Source organism: Bufo bufo, chromosome 1 (genome assembly GCF_905171765.1).
Source record: "Bufo bufo chromosome 1, aBufBuf1.1, whole genome shotgun sequence".
Taxonomy (NCBI): Eukaryota; Metazoa; Chordata; class Amphibia; order Anura; family Bufonidae; genus Bufo; species Bufo bufo.
This window is the reverse complement of record NC_053389.1, coordinates 286,561,333-286,582,834: the sequence shown is the minus strand read 5'-3', so window position 1 is coordinate 286,582,834 and position 21,502 is coordinate 286,561,333.

Genomic DNA, 21,502 nt, shown 5'->3' with positions numbered 1-21,502 from the left:
CTGAAGAACTGCCACGCCAAGGAACTCCTTGGAGCTGGCTTTGGTGTGCTCGGTCCCTTGCTGCGGTGGGCAGTAGGAGGCGCACTGTCTAGAGGACAGCCACTCCGCTTTTGCACCCTCCTCCCTCTTCTGCTGTGCTGGTGGCTCTGTGCGACCACCGCCTCTTCCTCCAAACTACATCGGTCACTCGCATGACCTTGATTCCATGTGGGGTCGAGGACCTCATCGTCCTCCACATCATCTTCCACCCAGTCTTCACCCCTGACTTCCTTGTCGGTCTGCACACTTTCGAAAGCCCCAGCAGTTGGCACCTGTGTTTTGTCATCATCCGAGACATGCTGCAATGGTCCTCCCATGTACTCATCTTGAAAAATAAGTGGTTGGGCATCGGTGCACTCAATCTCTTCCACTTCTGGGGCAGGGCTAGGTGGATGGCCCTGGGAAACCCTGCTAACAGAGTCATCAAAAAGCAGAAGAGACTGCTGCATGACTTGGGGCTCAGACGGCTTGGCTGATTTGCAAGGGGGTAAGGTGAAAGACTGATGGACATCGGCTGCAGGTGCTAACTGTGGTCTTTCAGCAGGAGACTGGGTGGGAGACAATGTGAAGGAACTGGATCCACTGTCAACAACCCAATCTACCATCGCCTGTACTTGTTCAGGCCTCACCATTCGTAGAGCAGCATTAGGCCCGACCAAATACCGCTGCAAGTTTTGTCGCCTACTCGCACTTCAGGAAGGGGTTTCACTTGTGCGTGTAGCTGGCACAGATCAACCACGTCTTCTCTCTGCAACAGGAGCTCCACCAGCAGCACCACGACCTGGTCCACGTCCCTTATTTGACGCTCTTCTCATATTTTTATTATTTAGGATCTTGCCCTTAATGGGTGTTTAATTAATAGTAGAATAGAACGACAGTATGTAAAGGGTGTATCTCACACGGCCTGAACCAGACTAGGCCTCAATAAAAGATTTTTTTGCCCAAAATGGCTGTATTTCAAATGGATGTATTTCAAATGCCTGATTCAAACCCCTCTATGTATAGGGGGGATCACACACGCCCTGAATCATTGTAGGCCTGCAGTAAATATATCTTTGCACAAAATGGCTGTATTTCAAATGGCTGTATTTCAAATGCCTAATTCAAACCCCCGTATGTATAGGGGGGATCAAACACGCCCGGAACCAGTGTAGGCCTGAAGTAAATATATCTTTGCACAAAAAGTTTGTATTTCAAATGGCTGTATTTCAAATGCCTAATTCAAACCCCTGTATGTATAGGAGTGATCACACACGCCCTGAATTAGTATAAGCCTGAAGTAAATATATCTTTGCACAAAAAGGCTGTATTTCAAATGGATGTATTTCAAATGCCTGATTCAAACCCCTGTATGTATAGGGGGGATCACACACGCCCTGAATCATTGTAGGCCTGCAGTAAATATATCTTTGCACAAAATGGCTGTATTTCAAATGGCTGTATTTCAAATGCCTAATTCAAACCCCTGTATGTATAGGGGGATCACACACGCCCGGAACCAGTGTAGGCCTTAAGTAAATATATCTTTGCACAAAAAGGTTGTATTTCAAATGGCTGTATTTCAAATGCCTAATTCAAACCCCTGTATGTATAGGGGGGATCACACACGCCCTGAACCAGTGTAGGCCTGAAGTAAATATATCTTTGCACAAAAAGGCTGTATTTCAAATGGCTGTATTTCAAATGCCTATTTCAAACCCCCGTATGTATAGGGGGGATCACACACGCCCGGAACCAGTGTAGGCCTGAAGTAAATATATCTTTGCACAAAAAGGTTGTATTTCAAATGGCTGTATTTCAAATGCCTAATTCAAACCCCCGTATGTATAGGGGGGATCACACACGCCCGGAACCAGTGTAGGCCTGAAGTAAATATATCTTTGCACAAAAAGGCTGTATTTCAAATGCCTGATTCAAACCCCTGCATGTAGAGGGGGTATTTCACACGGTCTGAACCTGTGCAGGCCTGAAGTAAATATATCTTTGCACAAAATGGATGTATTTCAAATGGCTGTATTTCAAATGCCTAATTCAAACCCCTGTATGTATAGGGGGGATCACACACACCCTGAACCAGTGTAGTCCTGAAGTAAATATATCTTTGCACAAAATTGATGTATTTCAAATGGCTGTATTTCAAATGCCTAATTCAAACCCCTGTATGTATAGGGGGGATCACACACGCCCTGAATCAGTGTAGGCCTGAAGTAAATATATCTTTGCACAAAAAGGTTGTATTTCAAATGGCTGTATTTCAAATGCCTAATTCAAACCCCTGTATGTATAGGGGGGATCACACACGCCCGGAACCAGTGTAGGCCTGAAGTAAATATATCTTTGCACAAAATGGCTGTATTTCAAATGCCTAATTCAAGCCCCTGTATGTAGAGGGGGTATCTCACAGTGCCTGAACCACTGTAGGCCTGAATTCAATATTGGTGCACCAAATGGCGGTATTTAAAATCTCTGAATGTAACCCAAATGTATTAAGGGTGCATCTCACAATGACATCTGCATCAAAGGCTGCCAACAAATTTATTTGTGCCCAAATGAGTGTTTGCTTAAAAACTGAATTTTACAGCAGTATATAAGCCTGTAATTTCACACACTGATGCTGCAAGGCCTGAAAATAGTGTTTTTTGTCAAAAGAGTGTGTTTTTCAAACCCCAGAAAATGATGGGTGTATTTCTACCTTAAATTGCACACTGACTAATACAGATGTTGTAGATTGTCAAAAAAGTCTTTTTTTGCTAACAGAATATGAAAGCTGTATATATTAAACTTGAATTTAACACTTGCAGATTTGGAAAATACCGTTTTTTTTTAAATAAAATAGTGTGTTTTTCAAACCCCAAAAAATGAGGGGTGTATTTCTAACTTAAATTGCACACTAACTAATACAGATGTTGTAGATTGCCCCAAAAAGGTCTTTTTTTGCTAACAGAATATGAAAGCTGTATATTTAAAACTTGAATTTAACACTTGCAGATCTGGAAAATAGAGTTTTTTGAAGAAAAAAAAAGTGTGTTTTTCAAACCCCAGAAAATGATGGGTGTATTTCTACCTTAAATTGCACGCTGACTAATTCAGATGTTGTAGATTGCCAAAAAAGTATTTTTTTGCTAACAGAATATGAAAGCTATAGATATTAAACTTGAATTTAACACTTGCAGATCTGGAAAATACAGTTTTTTGAAAAAAAAAACAATTGTGTTTTCCAAACCCCAGAAAATGATGGGTGTATTTCTACCTTAAACTGCACACTGACTAATACAGATGTTGTAGTTTTCCCCCAAAAAATGGTTATTTGCAATGTCCCAAAAGCTCAGATGCAGTGCTGGTGCACTGAGCATGCATAAAATGGCCGCCGCCACCCACCTAACTAACAGAATTCTAAAAGTTAGTATTTTTTTGGTCAATGAGCTCAGGGCAGGGTTAAACGATGGTGCCCTGCACCCACACAACTATTTGTCTGTAGATCGCTGAGTTATATTCTCTCCTATGCTCTCCCAGAAATCACAAGTCCAGCAGCATCCTCTCCCTACACTAGTAACAGCAGTGACGTGCAGTGCTACGTGACTCAAGCTTATATAGAGCCTGGCTCACATGCTGCTCTGGCCAATCACAGCCATGCCATTAGTAGGCATGGCTGTGATGGCCTCTTGGGGAAAGTAGTATGACGCTTGTTGATTGGCTGCTGTGCAGCCTTTCAAAAAGCGCCAAAAAAGCGGCGAACACTGAACTCGAACCCGAACTTTTACGGAAATGTTTGGTTTCGGGTCCGGGGTCCCAAAATCCTAAAGTTTGGTACGAACCCGAACTTTACAGTTCGGGTTCGCTCAACCCTATTAGGGAAAGATTTTTTTGTAGCTGCTGGGTGGTTACTAGTGAGGGCAAGTAAACTATTCCTGTCAGTACTTTTTGTGAATAGGTAAGGTATGTATTTTGCCCATGTCATCCTTAATTACCCAAGTGTCTAAGAATGAAATTCTATGGATATCAAAATGCAAAGTAAACCGTAATTCGGGCCAGACAGAATTGAGGTGCGATGTAAATTGTTGAAGGGATCGAACGTCGCCACGCCATGCGCAAAAATGTTGTCGATAAAACGATGCCAAAAATTGCAGTGTTCCATATAAAGATCATTGGTATATACAAATTCCGTCTCAAATTGCTCCATATAACAATTTGCGTATGGTGGATTGGTGGTGCGATGTTCGATCCCATCGCGGTCCCACGCCGCTGCTGATAAAAGTAACCCTGAAATAAAAAATTGTTTTGTTCAAGCACGATCCTCAATAATGTCAAAAAAAATTCTCGTTCTATGTTTTTGCAATGACTCGATGCTAGAAGCATCTGTACCGCTTTTATGCCTTTTTCATGTGATATGGATGTATACAAATTACATACATCAAAGGTGACAAGTATATCGTCGTTGCTAAATTTAAGGAATTTAATTTCCTGTAGGAAATGCTCGGTATCACATAAGTACGAGGAAGACATTTTAGTGAATGGTGTCAATATTGTGGTTTATTGTACGTGGGAGACACCTCTACAAGGATGAAGGATAGATTGAGTAATCATAAATCTACTATTAGAAAACAAAATCTACTATTCCCCGTACCATTCCATTTCCATGAGCACAGACATACAATAGCACAATTGCGTTATCAAATTATTGTGTACCCTTACCCCGGCGAGGTGGTGATAGAAACAAACTATTACTCAAGAGGGAGGCTTACTGGATACACCAATTGCAAATGATGGAGCCTCGTGGGCTCAATCGTGAATATAATGTACAGAGCTTCCTATGATTGATTAAAAATTGAAAAAAAATTACAAAATATTCTTTAATTTTTTTTCCGCAGCGGAATTAAAAAAAACAAAAAACTGAACAAAATAAAGAAGGAAAAATGAATACCGTTTCATTTAATTGAATTTATAATGAACGCAGTAGCAATGCTTGATTTTGGTTTTTTCACATGTTTGAGTCATTTTGATTTGTGGGAGGGGTCATCTGTGTGATGTCATTTCCTTGTGTCTTGGCGGTCTATTTAAACATGACCCATTTATGTATGTTGATAGTCTGATGAAGGTGCAGTAGAACCTAAAAGGGGCACTAACTGTATATGTGACAATAAAGCAGCAAGATTATCATCTATAGCGAGTGCCGGTCTTTTCTTCAGTGTTTTATTGGGAACACCATCCCACAGACACGTGCACCGCGACTTCAGCAAGCAGTGACGACCTGCGAATATTATATATATATATATATATATATATATATATATCCATAGAAAAGGTCTGGCAGCACTCCCTTGGAGGTTTAAGGTGTAGGGTGCCCGCGGTAATCCCTCGATTCAGGACAGAAAACAGACAATGAAAGTCCGCAGCACTCCTTGAAAAATAAAATGTGCTCTTTATTCACACATATCAAGTGACAACGTTTCGGTTCTCTCACAGAACCTTTCTCAAGTCAGGTGAAACATAAAGTGCAATAGTGCCAGTATATATACATAGTATGGTTGTTACCATTTAGTTAATTAACCTATAAAAAAACGTGCACTGCCCTTTATAGGAATGTTACAATTCATTCATTTACACCACATCTCTATGTGAACAGGGACTGCGAAGCGTCCTACATATATTCTATAACATCATAGCCGTGATAATAATTACAAACTTTCCATGATAATAGTGCATGTAATAAAGTGCATAGTGCATTAAAACCATATACATAAAAATGTACCTTGCTGGGAGATTGAGCTATTATATGTAGCGAACAGGAGGATGGCTTCTTAACTCGCGGAGATACACGCTGGTTCTGCGCGTCTCTTGCTATCCAATGCGCATGTGTCAACCCTTACCCTTCCTATTGAGTGGTACATAAGCGGTGCACGTCACCGGAGTGTCGGCACGTTCAGCACGCGTCACGTGCCCGCGAACATGTCGTCACCGGTACCAGCCGTGCTTCATTTGCCTTTTCCACCATTTTATCTAAGGGCAATCTTTTGGGCAGTATATATATCTGTCATCCTCCTTGTTTCCGCTACTTTATGTGAGACCAATCTACAAACCAGCATTTCAACTTCCTGATTATTCACTTATATCATGCAGCAATACAAAATCACATTGTGGCATAATTATTCTGCGTAACTTTTACTGGATCCACCTAATACAGCATTCTGGACATACATAGACATGAGCAATGGAGGACGGGGCACTAGCCCACCATCCTCCCCAGTTGCCCTAAAATCAACATTTAAGCCTTTGGGTTTCCATCTGAGCTAATTTTTCTTTAATATCGTTAACCTATCGCCCTCTCTTTCTAGCAGTTTTACATGGTCTAAAATCATAAATTTCAATGGATTTTCTTTATGGTTTTTTCCCAAAAGTGTTTTGACACCAGCAAGTCTTTTCTTTTATTTCTGATGGATTGTCTGTGATTGTTTAACCTGGTTTTCAGGTCACATGTAGTTTCACCTACGTAAAGCATTTTACATGGACACCATAATATGTATATTACCCATGATGAATCACATGTAAGGTAATATCTAATGTTAAAAGTTTCTCCTGTGTCCGGATGTGTGAATACGTGCCAGGTAAAATAATTTAATCCTGTTCTTGTAGTTAAGTGGCCGACATATACCCATTTTTAAAGTGCACCTGCACTGCATATGTGCCAGAGGAAGGGAAAATAATACCGTCTGTGAGTTCAGGGACCCAGGGGGTGACATATCCCCATTTTTTTCTCAAAAGTACCCCTGTGCTGCATTTTTGAGCGTGAAATATAATCAGTTAAATCCATCCGTTCTATTGTGGGGTGACATATATATATTTTTTGTTGTAAAATACCTCTGAGACCTGCACTGCATATGTGACAGGCAGGCACATAAATTCAGCAAATCCGTCTGTTCCATTGTAGGGGTGACATAGCCACAATTTTTTAAGTAAAAAACCCCTGTACTTAATTTGTGAGATTAAAATATAATCTCAGTTAAATCCATCTGTTTAATTTATGGTTAAAAGGTATCTTTTTGCCCTGTGCTGCATTTTTGACAGTCCAATAAAACCGCCAAATACTGCAGTTAAATTTTTTGCTTAAAAATTCAAATTTTTGTTACTGTAAAGTACATTTGCGACCTACGATGTGTTCCTGTCAGTCAAATAAAGCCATTAAATACCGCTGTTAATTTTTTGGGCTTCAAATTCCCATTTTTGGGTGTAAAGTACCTCTGAGGCCTTCACATGTGACAGGCAGGAACATAAATTCAGCAAATCCATCTGTTCCATTGTAGGGGTGGCATATCCACCATTTTTTATGTTAAAAACCCCTGTGCTTAATTTGTGAGAGTGAAATATAATCTCAGTTAAATCCAACTGTTTCATTTAGGGTTAAAAAAATAAAAAATTAATAAAGTTCCTTTTTGCCCTGTGCTGCATTTCTGGTAGTTAAAGAAATACAGTTAAATCTATCTGTTTTATTGTGTGTGAAAAAATACTTTTTTTGGCAATAAAGTACCTTTGCTGCCTGCACTGCATAGCAGACCGGACAATACGTTTAAAAAACTCGTCTGTTCCACTGTTGGGTGACATTAACCCATTTTGGCCCTCAAAAAACCCTGCTCTGCATTATTCACAAGGAACTTCATTTAGTAAAAACATCTGTTACTTTGGTGGGTGACGGCACAAAATAAGGAGAGCGTGAAACAAGGGATGTGTTCCTGGTCGTGGTGCTGCTGGTGTTGGTGGAGCTCCTGTTGCAGGGAGAGGATATGGTCGATCTGTGCAAGCTACACGCCTAAGTGAAACACCTTCCTCAGGTGCGAGTAGGCGACCGAACCTTCAGCGTTATTTGGTAGGGCAGAATGCGGCTCTACGAATGGTGAGGCCAGAACAAGTACAGGCGATAGTAGATTAGGTGGCTGACAGTGCCTCCAGTTCCTTCACATTGTCTCCCACCCAGTGCCCTGCTGAAAGATCAGAGTTGGCACCTACAGCCCATGGCCATCAGTCTTTCACCTCACCCCCTTGCAAATCAGGCAAGCAGTCTGAGCCCCAAGTCATGAAGCCATCTCTTCTGCTTTTTGATGACTCTGCTAGCAGGGTTTCCCAGGGAAATCCACATAGCCCTGCCCCAGAAGTGCAAGAAATTGAATGCACCGATGTACAACCACTTATGTTTCAGGATGAGTATATGGGAGGACCACCGCAGCACGTTTAGGATGATGACGAAACACAGGTGCCAACCGCTGCGGCTTTCTGCAGTCTGCAGACCGACAAGGAGGGCAGGGGTGAAGACTGGGTGGAAGATGATGTGAAGGATGATGAGGTCCTCGACCCCTGATGGAATCAAGGTCATGCGAGTGACCTGTGTAGTTCGGAGGAAGAGGCGGTGGTCGCACAGAGCCACCAGCACAGCAAAAGAGGGAGCAGGGTGCAAAAGCGGAGCAGCCGTCCCCTGTACAGTACACCTGCTACTGCCCACAACACCAAGGGACCGAGCACACCAAAGCCAGCTCCAAATGAGTTCCCTGGCGTGGCAGTTCTTCAGACAATCTGCTGATGACAAGACACGAGTGGTTTGCACGCTGTCCAATCAGAGCCTGAAGCAAGGTATAAACGTTCTAAACCTGAGCAAAAACCTGCATGACTAGGCATTTATGTGCAAAGCACGAGCTGCAGTGGAGCCTCAAAAACCAAGAAAGGACTCTGGCTCCTCCTGATTCCTCTTCTGCTGCAGTCTCGGCCTCTTCATCCCCCTCTGTAGTGACAGTGGCACCTGCCACCCCGCAAACAGAGGATGTTGCAGCAACGCCACCACCTTGATCACAAGCATCTCCACAATGTCCCTTGGAAGCGTTCAGCTGTCTATCTCCCAAACACTGGAGCGAAAGAGGAAGTACACCTCTACCCACCCCCGATCCCTGGCCCTGAATGCCAGCATTTCTAAATGACTTGCCTTTGAAATGCTGTCATTCCGTCTGGTGGAGACGGATAGTTTTAAAAGCCTTATCGCGGTGGCTGTATGTTGTGCCCAGCCGCCACTACTTTTCAAGGCGAGCCATCTCTTCTCTGCACAACCAAGTGGGGGACAAAATCAGGTGTCCACTGTGCAACGCCATCTGTAGCAAGATCCACCTAACTACGGACACTTGGACCAGTAAGCACGGTCAGGGACGTTATATCTCCCTAACAGCACACTGGGTAAATGCAGTGGTGGTGTCATGCCCTGCTCAGGCTATGTATGGAGGTCTGCTAGATTAGCAGCACGTGTCTAGTCTTTTGTTTTGTTTTGGAGTCGAGGTAGATCCGCCTTCCTTCAGGTGCACTGGGTGGGGTCGTTGGTTTCAGTTTAAATCACACCCACTCCCAGTGTTCCTTGTGGGTTATAGCTTCTGTCTGGCTCTGTGGAAGTAAGGAAGGAAGGATTGGCTTTTCCTGCTCAGAAAAGATAAGTGGTTTTTCTGTTCTCTTGTGGCTTGCTGTCTAGGCTGTTAGAGAGACGCCTACCCCTCCAGGTTCTGAGGGAACAGGCTGCCTCTATTCCCCTTTCACCATCTAAGGGATTTTAGGGTATTTCCAGCCCAGGCACGAGGATACGTTATTCCCACCTTAAGGGTCTGAACGTGGGTATAGCAGAATAGGGAGAGCTGGTAGGGAATTGTCAGGAGGTGACCTTGATCCCCAGCTTCTCGCCTAGAAACATGTTTGTTTATTTTTCTATGTATTTGATATCCTGTCCGCCGTGACAGGCGGCTGGGCCTGAGGTGGATAGCAGTTTGGCACATGTCCTTCCACCACCGAGGATTGCAGAGCGTTTCTCTTTGCCTCCTGTTGCTTCCTCCTCCTACTCCGCTTCCTCATCCTCTATCGCCTCCTCATCCAGTCAGTGTAACACCTTCACCACCAACTTTAGCACAGCCAGGGGTAAATGACAGCAGGCAGTTTTGAAACTTATCTGTTTGGGAGACAAACCCCACACCGCGCAGGAGCTGTGGACGGGCATGGAGCAACAGACCGATGAGTGGTTGGTGCCAGTGAACCTTAAGCCCAGCCTGGTGGTGTGCGATAATGGGCGAAATATTGTAGCAGCTCTGGGCCTAGCCGGTTTGACACACATCCCTTGCCTGGCGCATGTGCTGAATTTGGTGGAGCAGAGGTTCCTTAAAAATTACCCCGATATGTCAGAGCTGCTGTATAAAGTGTGGGCCGTCTGTGTGCGCTTTCAGCGTTCTCATCCTGCTGCTTCTCGCTTGTCAGCGCTGCAGCGTAACTTCTGCCTTCCCGCTCACCGCCTCATATGTGACATGCCCACAAGGTGTAAATCCACCTTGCACATGCTGGTCAGACTGTGCGAGCAGCAGCAGGTGATAGTGGAGTTTCAGCTGCAGCACGCACGGGTGAGTAGCTCTGAGGAACAGCATCACTTCACCACCAATGAGTGGGCTTACATGCGAGACCTGTGTGCCTTGTTGCGCTGTTTCGAGTACTCCACAAACTTAGCCAGTGCAGATGACGCCGTTCGGGTGATGATGGAAGAGAATGTAGCACAGGAGGAGGAGGAGGGATAATTTCCAACGATTTCAGGCCAGTCATTCAAAAGTGGCTCCGAGGGTGGGTTCCTGCACCAACATACGCCAGGTACACAATTGTCCAGCCAGGGCACAGTTCTGGAGGATGATGAGGTGGAGAATGAGGAGGAGATGAAGGAGGAGGAACCGTGTTCACAACAGGGTGGCACCCAAACCAGCTCATGGCCATCACTGGTGCGTGGCTGGGGGGATACAGAGGACACAGACGATACACCTCCCACAGGGAACAGCTTGTCGTTGCCTCTGGCAGCCTGGCAAACATGAGCGATTACATGCTGCAGTGTCTCCGCAACGACCGCGGAGTTGGCCACATTCTAACTTGTGCTGATTACTGGGTGGCCACACTGCTAGATCCCCGTTATATGGACAACGTACCGTCCTTAATTCTGTCCCTGCAGCGTGATCGTAAGATGCGCGAGTACAAGCACACGCTGGTAGACGCGCTGCTGATGGCATTCGCACCTGACAGCGGGGGCAAAGTTGAAGCACAAGGTGAAGGCAGAGGAGGAGGAAGAGGTCGCCAACGCAGCTGGGGCACCGCCAGCACCTCAGAAGGCAGGGTTAGCATGGCCGAAATGTGGAAAAGCTTTGTCAGCACGCCACAACAACCAGCACCACCAACTGATATGGAACGTCTTAGCAGGAGGCAGCATTTCACCAACATGGCGGAGCAGTTGTGTTCACACGCCTACACATACTGACTGATGGGTCTGCCTCCTTCAACTTCTGGTTCTCCAAATTGGGCACATGGCCTGAGCTTTCCCTTTACGCCTTGGAGGTGCTGGCCTGCCCTGCAGCCAGTGTATTGTCTGAACGTGTGTTTAGCACGGCAGGGGACGTTATCACAGACAAGCGCAGCCGCCTGTCCACAGCCAATGTGGACAAACTCACGTTCATTAAAATGAACCAGGCATGGATCCCACTGGACTTGTCCGTACCTTGTGCAGAATAGACATGTATACCGGCACTAACCAGCCATTGTTATACTGCAGCGCACTTTCTCATTGTTTTATTTTTTATATTTCCCAATGTTTTGGGGTGTACCTTAATTTAAACAAAAAAAACAAAACAAAAAAACCAAGGTTGGCTACCTCCTCCTCCACCGCCGCTTTCACCTACACCGCCATGTCCACCGCCTCATCAACCTCCTACTCCATATGGACCTCCACCTCCTAGATCAAGATTATTATTTTTTATTTTTAAAGATTTTATGTTATTTAAAGTCATTTCACTATACACATTTGTTTGCTGAGCACATTCTCTTAAGCACATTTTGCTGCCTTTTGCAGTGAAATATAATCAGTAAATACAACTTTGAAATTGTTTGTGAAAAAAAAAAGTTTTTTTTGCCATAAAGTACCTTTTGCAGCCTGCGCTGTATTTTCACCTAAAACCCCTTGTGGAAACTTTACCATCTTACATCAGGGATACCTCTGATTTCCTGAAGAGGATACAGGGAATTATCCTTGACATGTGATGTAGAATCCCTCTACACCAGTATTCAACATGTGGACGGGTTGAGGGCAGTAGAGTTTTTTCTCTCTGCCAGCAACCTACCTAGGGATTTTTCCACATTTCTATTACAACTTTTGAAATTTGTACTCACTAGGAACTTTTTTCCCTTTAATGGGTCCTTTTTTCTGCAGCTCCAGGGGACAGCAATGGGTGCGGCCTGTGCGCCTGCGTATGCCAACCTGTTCTTGGGGCTGTAAGAAAGGGACCTATTCCTGTCAGACGGACACGTCGTCATGGACCGCGCCATTTTATGGGCCGGTACATAGACGACGTCTTTTTGATCTGGCAGGGAACGGAGGAACAACTTCACGTTTTTTTCTAGTTACTTAATGCCAACTCCAGAAATATAAAATTAATCTATACACATCACAGATATAGGGTGGACTTTCTGGATGTATCTATATTTCGGGATAGTGGCGGATACCTCAGGACTGATGTTTTCCGCAAGGAGACAGCTGTCAATTCCTACATGCATGCAACCTCTTTACACCCTAAGAACACCATCTCCGCAATTCCCATTGGCCAATTTCTACGCATTCGCCGGATATGTTCCGACGATGCGACTTTTGAAAAACAAGCCAGTGACCTGAGGGATCGCTTCCTCAGGAGAGGCTATAGCCACCGATCCATCAAAAAGGCCTACTGGCGGGCCAAGACCCAGGGACAGACCCAACTTCTACAAACCAAGCGAGATAGGGTATCCGATAATAAGATCAGATTCATAAGCAAATATCACTCCTATTGGGATGAAATGATGAATTGTCTGGCCTCACATTGGTCCATTCTATTGACTGATCCGGTTTTGGAAAAACTTTTACCACCACGACCTCTGGTCACAGCACGCAGGGCCAACACCCTGCGAGATAATCTGGTCAGAGGTTACCTCCAACCAGCCCCTTCCCCCTTGTTCTTGGGACTGGGTGGTCCCAAGACTGGTTTCAGACCATGCGGCAGATGTGCCGCATGTCCCAATATGGAGCGTGCTTTTGATTTAGTGGATTCTGCTGGAACTAGGACGTTCAAGATTAACCAATCTCTCACGTGCTCCAGCACACGAGTGGTATATTATGCCCAGTGCCCCTGTCCTAAGATCTATGTAGGTCTAACAACACGTGAGTTAAGGGTCCGTGTGAGGGAGCACGTGAGGGATATCTTGAATGCACAAGAATTGAAGGAATTTGAAGTCCTTAAACCCATTGCGAGGCACTTTAAGGAGTTTCATTCATGCAACCTGAAACTCCTTAGGGTGAAGGGAATTGACTGTATCCAGGTGGATCTACGTGCGGGAAATGTATCCAAGAGGCTGGCTTAATGAGAGAGCCGCTGGATTTGGACCCTGGGGACTTTACGTCCCAGGGGCCTCAATGATAATCTGGGATTCTCTGCTTTTTTGTAACCGCTGGGCCCACAACTGTGGATCCCATTATTTCTTTTAACAGCATGTGTGTTATTAATTTACAATTTTTATTGATTCTCTGTAATTTTGTCTTCTTTTCCAGCACTTCATCATTTTCTTGCAGGACGTCACTTTTTTTCATCTTTTCATCTGATTTGTGATAGCATTGGATTTTCTTTCCCCGGCCGTTCCTTATTATTGGAGTCTCTGTTATGTTGCTGTTAAATGTAGTGACAGACTGTTATGATGCTATATTGTCATCATTCATGGTGACACCTTGTTACAGTGTGCCCGATATATTATTATTTTATCCATTTTGTATTTTTTATTTTTTAGCTTATTTATTATCACGTTTATTTTACTTTATCCTATCATATTGTATATTATATACACATTTTATGGAGTTCAACTTTGCTAGGAACACAAACACACATTTTTGTGTATCAACTGTGTACTTGAATTTACTATCATGATCCTTTGATGCTCACATTTCCGTGGGCTTATATCACTATTCGTTCACCACGGCATTTTGTGTCTATTATTACTGGCCATGCCAACTATGTATTATTGACTTCAGTCCAGTATCATTTTTCATCCCTTATTATTCATCATTTTTTGTTCACTATTTGGGTCACTTGCACCATTATATGTTTTATTTTTTATTATAATCGTGGACCCACTGATCCATTGGGTAATATGTGTGGTTATGGTATGTTTGATAAATTTTGTATCCATTTATCACTGCGATTATGGATCTGTGGTCTTTTATAATTTGGAGGAATTAAAACTCTTTCATATTCATATATCCATATACATGCACTTCTGCACTTTTCTATGTATTGTATATTTAGGGTATACTGTTTATATTATTTTAATCATGTTTCTATTTCAATCATGGATTCATTGTTTATATGTATTTTTCTTAATGTCCTTATTTATAAGTTGAGCTACCACAAGAATCTGACATTATATGAAAAGCAAATGTTTGGCCTTTCTGGCATAGATATACATGCTGGGGCGCCGCATATATTATTCTGCCTCTGATTGAAACCATTCACTTTAATGCTGGGAACTACACCTTGTCATATTGACGTTCTGCTCCTCCTCCCCTTCTGTGATGCGTGCGCGCGTCATCCGGCACCGCCTCCGGCGCCTCGCGCCCGAGCGTCCTCACGTCACTGCCGCCCGATCAGGTGACTTTGTGGTGTGATGTTGGCGTGCTGGCTGGATGCTGGCCGCAGGGTTCCCTTATGTGTCAGTATTGGATTTGCGCGCGCCAGTCAGCAAACACACCTGGGGACGAGTAAGTGCTGTTCTTTTATTGGCTTAAGGAGACTTTAAATACTTGGTTCACAGTGATGGCGTTACCCCCTGACGAAGGCACGCCGAAACGCGCGTTGGGGTATTACCATCCTGGTTTTTCTGTCCACACTAGGTCCACCTTAGGTAAGTTCTAGGTCATAGTCTCCCTCCCACGGCTTTGTGCTGCCGATGTTGAGACATCTCACTTGGCTCTTTTCATTTGCTTTACTGGTCCCATACAACTCTTGTATTACTCTCTTGGTCAGCATACTATGCACTATAGCTGTGGCTGGTTCTCTCACTGACCTTTACCTACCTTATACCAATTTATACATATTTTTTGTCATATTTGGTTTATGAGCTGGTCATTGTACCTTATATATTTCTCTCATGACCTTACTAATACTGTATTATGTACTTTGTGACCTATGTGTTCATCCAGGGTGGCGCTTGTTTTCTCCTTTCCCTGTTCCCCCAACCCTGTCTATGGCATCACCTGTATGTGTGTTTTTAATCATGTTTTTGATACAATAAAATATCCATTTAATAATTATTTGTTTGGTACTCTGAGCTTCTTTTCTCTTCCTTTGTCATGTTCAATCAGTAGCTGACCATCCTACAGCAATTTTTTCGTGGGCGCAATGCAACATGTAAAATAAATATTAATAATTTAATACTTAATCCGTCTGTTAGTTCAGTGGGCGACAAAACAATTTTTTTGTGGAGTACACCTGCACCTGCATATGTGCCAGGGACAATAATATAGTTAATTTGTCTCTGAGTTCAGGGGTTGACATATTTGCATATTTGGCTGTGATATACCCCTGCTCTACATAGCGGACAGGGAAATACATTTCACTAATTCGTCTTTCACTTTGTTGGGTGACATTCACCAATTTTTGGCTGTGATATACCCCTGCTCTACATAGCGGACAGGGATATAAATTTCACTAATTCGTCTGTTACATTGTTTGGTGACATTCACCAATTTTCGGCTGTGATATATCCCTGCTCTACATAGCGGACAGGGAAATAAATTTCACTAATTTGTCTGTTACATTAATGGCTGACATTAAAGGGGTTGGCCACCATACGCAAAAAAAAATAAAAAATTATCCCAGATAATAACTAAAGCCAAGAGGTATTAGTATAATGAGAGATATACTGTGTATTTATAATTTTTCTAATGTGTTCAGCATAGTATGCTCCCATAGATGACAGTCTGTGTGGGTGGAGCAGCAGCAAAATGAAAGTAAAAATCCCAGCATGCATCACAGCAAGCATCTTCAGAGGAGTGGTCACATGACATCCCTGGCCAACTGTGATACCATAGTAACAACAGCACCTCAGGTGTCATTTCATCACAGACAAGTCAGCATAATGATGAGAATCTCCCATTACCAGCAATGAATAAAGATTATTATCGTTCACAGAAAATAAAGTGATCAGTACAGTACAAACATGTAAGGCTACTTTCACACCTGCGTTTAGGTGAGGATCCGTCTGGTATCTGCACAGACGGATCCACACCTATAATGCAAACTTTTGTATCTGTTCAGAACGGATCCGTTTGCATTACCATGAAGAAAAAGAAAAAATCCGTTTTGACTTACAGTGAAAGTCAATGGGAGGCGGATCCGTTTTCAATTGAAACATATTGTGTTAGTAAAAACAGATCCGTCCCTATTGACTTACATTGTAAGTCAGAACGGATCTGTTTGGCTCAGTTTCGTCAAGCGGACAGCAAAACGCTGCAAGCAGCGTTTTGGTGTCCGCCTCCAGAGCGGAATGGAGGCTGAACGGAGCCAAACTGATGCATTTTGAACGGATCCTTATCCATTCAGAATGCATTGGGGCTGAACTAATCCGTTTTGGGCCGCTTGTCAGAGCCCTGAAACGGATCTCACAGGCGGACCCAGAAACGCCAGTGTGAAAGTAGCCTAAGTCTATCTATGAAATATCTATCTATCTATCTATCTATCTATCTATCTATCTATCTATCTATCTATCTATCTATCTATCTGCCTATCTATTTATCATCTATCTCTTATACACTCACCTAAAGAATTATTAGGAACACCTGTTCTATTTCTCATTAATGCAATTATCTAGTCAACCAATCACATGGCAGTTCAATCTCCTGAACTCCAAACTGAATGTCAGAATGGGAAAGAAAGGTGATTTAAGCAATTTTGAGCGTGGCATGGTTGTTGGTGCCAGACGGGCCGGTCTGAGTATTTCACAATCTGCTCAGTTACTGGGATTTTCACGCACAACCATTTCTAGGGTTTACAAAGAATGGTGTGAAAAGTGAAAAACATCCAGTATGCGGCAGTCCTGTGGACAAAAATGCCTTGTGGATTCTAGAGGTCAGAGGAGAATGGGCCGACTGATTCAAGCTGATAGAAGAGCAACGTTGACTGAAATAACCACTCGTTACAACCGAGGTATGCAGCAAAGCATTTGTGAAGCCACAACACGCACAACCTTGAGGCGGATGGGCTACAACAGCAGAAGACCCCACGGGTACCACTCATCTCCACTACAAATAGGAAAAAGAGGCTACAATTTGCACAAGCTCACCAAAATTGGACTGTTGAAGACTGGAAAAATGTTGCCTGGTCTGATGAGTCTCGATTTCTGTTGAGACATTCAAATGGTAGAGTCCGAATTTGGCGTAAACAGAATGAGAACATGTATCCATCCTCTGATGGCTACTTCCAGCAGGATAATGCACCATGTCACAAAACTCGAATCATTTCAAATTGGTTTCTTGAACATGACAATGAGTTCACTGTACTAAAATGGCCACCACAGTCACCAGATCTCAACCCAATAGAGCATCTTTGGGATGTGGTGGAACGGGAGCTTCATGCCCTGGATGTGCATCCCTCAAATCTCCATCAACTGCAAGATGCTATCCTATCAATATGGGCCAACATTTCTAAAGAATGCTATCAGCACCTTGTTGAATCAATGCCACGTAGAATTAAGGCAGTTCTGAAGGCAAAAGGGGGTCCAACACCATATTAGTATGGTGTTCCTAATAATTCTTTAGGTGAGTGTATGTCAAATCAAATCAAATCAAATCAGCTTTATTGGCAGGACTAAATACATTTTAGCATTGCCAAAGCAAGTGGGAAATAATTGGGTAGGGTTGGGGGATGGGGAAACGCCCAGGGTGGAGAGGAGTCCATGGTATATCAGGCTCCTCTCATGGAGGTGAAGTCTGGGCAGAGATCAGACAGTCTCCTGAAGTGAGTCTCCCTCACTGCTGAGTATTTGGGGCACCGCAGCAGGAAATGAGCCTCATCCTCCACAGCCTCCTGGTCGCACTGCTGGCACAGTCTGCTCTCCCTGGGCATGTATATATATCTATATATCTCCTATTTCATATATATATCTATGGTTCATCTGTCTGTCTATTTATCTATCTCATATCTATCTATATATAATCTATATAATATCTATCTTTATATAATCTATCTCATATCTATCTATATATAATCTATCTCATATCTATCTCATATCTATCTCATATCTATCTATCTATCTATCTCCTATCTATCTTATATCTATCTAATATCTATCCCATATTTATCTCATATCTATCTATCTTCTATCTATCTAATATCTATCTATCTATCTATCTATCTATCTTCTATCTATCTAATATCTATCATTAATCTATCCATCTTGTATCTATCTATCTCCTATCTATCTAATATCTATCTAATATCTATCCCATATCTATCTCGTATCTATCTAATATCTATCTATCTCATATCTATCTATCTATCTATCTATCTATCTATCTATCTATCTATCTATCTATCTATATATCTCATATCTATCTATCTATATTCTATCTATATCTCATATGTATCTATCTAATATCTATCTATACCATATCTTGCTATCTATCTAATATCTATCTCCTATTATCTATCTAGCTATCTACAGGGAGTGCAGAATTATTAGGCAAATGAGTATTTTGACCACATCATCCTCTTTTTGCATGTTGTCTTACTCCAAGCTGTATAGGCTCGAAAGCCTACTACCAATTAAGCATATTAGGTGATGTGCATCTCTGTAATTAGAAGGGGTGTGGTCTAATGACATCAACACCCTATACTAGGTGTGCATAATTATTAGGCAACTTCCTTTCCTTTGGCAAAATGGGTCAAAAGAAGGACTTGACAGGCTCAGAAAAGTCAAAAATAGTGAGATATCTTGCAGAGGTTACCATGGCAGCCAGGATGCTACTGAAGTCCTGGCTGCCATGGTATGTTAGTGAGCAGCATTATACTCACGTGCGCAGTGGCCTACGCCGCACAGACCTATGAGAAGAAGGAGCGCCCGGTGGCCACGGCGCACGTGAGTATAATGCTGCTCACTAACATACCATGGCAGCCAGGACTTCAGTAGCATCCTGGCTGCCATGGTAACCGATCGGAGCCCCAGCATTACACTGCTGGGACTCCGATCGGAACTGCCCACTGCCACCAATGATATGGGGGGAGGGGGGGCGCACTGCCCACTGCCAACATTTCAGAGACTGAAGAACAGTACCGGCACCCGACCTCTGACAGGACGCTGTGATACGCGCAATTAACCCCTCAGGTGCCACACCTGAGGGATTAATTGCGCGGATTACAGCGTCCTCTCAGAGGTCGGGTGCCTGGAATGCGAGTCACAGAATTCCTTCCCCCACGCCGAACTGATGAGAGCGCCGCCGCAAGCGGCCAGCAGGTATTGGCAGTGGTATCAGAGACATTTGCATGAGTACAAGTACTCTGCAAATGTCCAGTATCGGTCCCGATACCGATACTGGTATCGGTATCGGGACATCCCTACCGGTAATGTGTCAGCTCCAGGCAACGACCCTGAACACCGTAGAAGTGCCGGATGGGGGGGTTAGGGTTACGTGAGGCTGGGGCGCCAGTGGCAGACTGGGCATGCGCTGCGAAGATGAGGAAAAGCAGCGCATGCGCATTTACTCTGCAGGCATGGACGAAGCTCCTCCATGTCGCGTGCAGCCATGGACGAACTGGCTGCACAGCAGAGAGGGGCTCAGGGGGCGTGTCATCAGATTGTAGAAAAAATAGGCAGATCTACTTAAAGGGAACCTGTCACCAAAAAAACGCTTACTAAGCTGTTAATAGTACCTTATAGTGCTGCATAGTAGTTTCCTAATGCACTTTTTCATAGTTTAGCCGCATCTAGCCTCCTGGAGAAATCGATGTTTTATTCAGCCGCTGCCCCCTGCTTCAAGTCAGGTTTGAAGTCAAGGGGGCAGCGGCCTAGGCGTCTCCAATACTGTTTTCCCCGCCTCCCGCCGCCTTTATTGACAAGCTGGATCTCAGTGCCGGGACCGCGTTCCGAGCCCGCATGCGCAGTAAAGGGCTGCTGTAGCGCGATCCTGGCTCCGGCTCATACACTCAGCCGGCTTCAGTTTCGCTACTGCGCATGCGCCCGGCATCTTCTGTAACTGCGCTAGTATGTAATGCTGGCGGGCGCATGCGCAGTAGCGAAACTGAAGCCGGCTGAGTGTACGAGCCGGAGCCGGGATTGCGCTACAGCAGCCCTTTACTGCGCATGCGAGCTCGGAGCGCGGTCCCGGCACTGAGATCCGGCTTGTCAATAAAGGCGGCGGGAGGCAGGGAGAACAGTATTGGAGATGCCTAGGCCGCTGCCCCCTTGACTTCAAACCTGACTTGAAGCAGGGGGCAGCGGCTGAATAAAACATAGATTTATCCAGGAGGCTAGATGCGGCTAAACTATGAAAAAGTGCATTAGGAAACTACTATGCAACACTATAAGGTACTATTAACAGCTTAGTAAGCGATTTTTTGGTGACAAGTTCCCTTTAAAGACCTATATTAGGAAAAGTACTTTTTTCCTGCCTCCCACACAGTAGTAGAAAATACATGCAGAGTGGCCAACCCCTTTAACCAATTTTTGGCTGTGATATACCCCTACTCTACATAGCGGACAGGGGAATAAATTTCACTAATTCGTCTGTTACATTGATGGGTGACATTCTCATCTTTTGCGCTAGAAAGTAGATTTGCGGCCTACGCTGCAATTATGACAGTCCAATAAAACCCTTAAATACTGCTGTTACATTGTTGGTTGAAGAAATAACACTTTTTCTGCTAGACAGTACATTTGCAGCCTGCGCTGCATTTCTGGCAGTCAAATAAAACCAGTAAATACTGCTGTCACATGCTGTTTGACAATTTTTTTTTTTTTTTTTGTATTTGTATTAAATTCAACTGTCATACTGTTGTGTGACCTCAAGAAATTATTTTATTCTTTATGACACCGGCACAGCCTTACTGTCAATGAACTTAATTGTTGACTATTGGCGGTTACATTGTCGCCTGACATAAACTATCTGTTAGTTTCGTGGGTGAACGCAAAGAATGAGGAGAGCGTCAAATAAGGGACATGTCCCTGGTCGTGGTGCTGCTGGTGTTGGTGGAGCTCCTGTTGTAGGTACAGGATGTGGTCAATCTGTGCAAGCTACATACCCAACTGAAACACCTTCCTCAGGTGCGAGTAGGCGACAGAACCTTCAGCATTATTTAGTAGGCCCGAATGCGGCTCTACAAATGGTGAGGCCAGAACAAGTACAGGCGATAGTAGATTG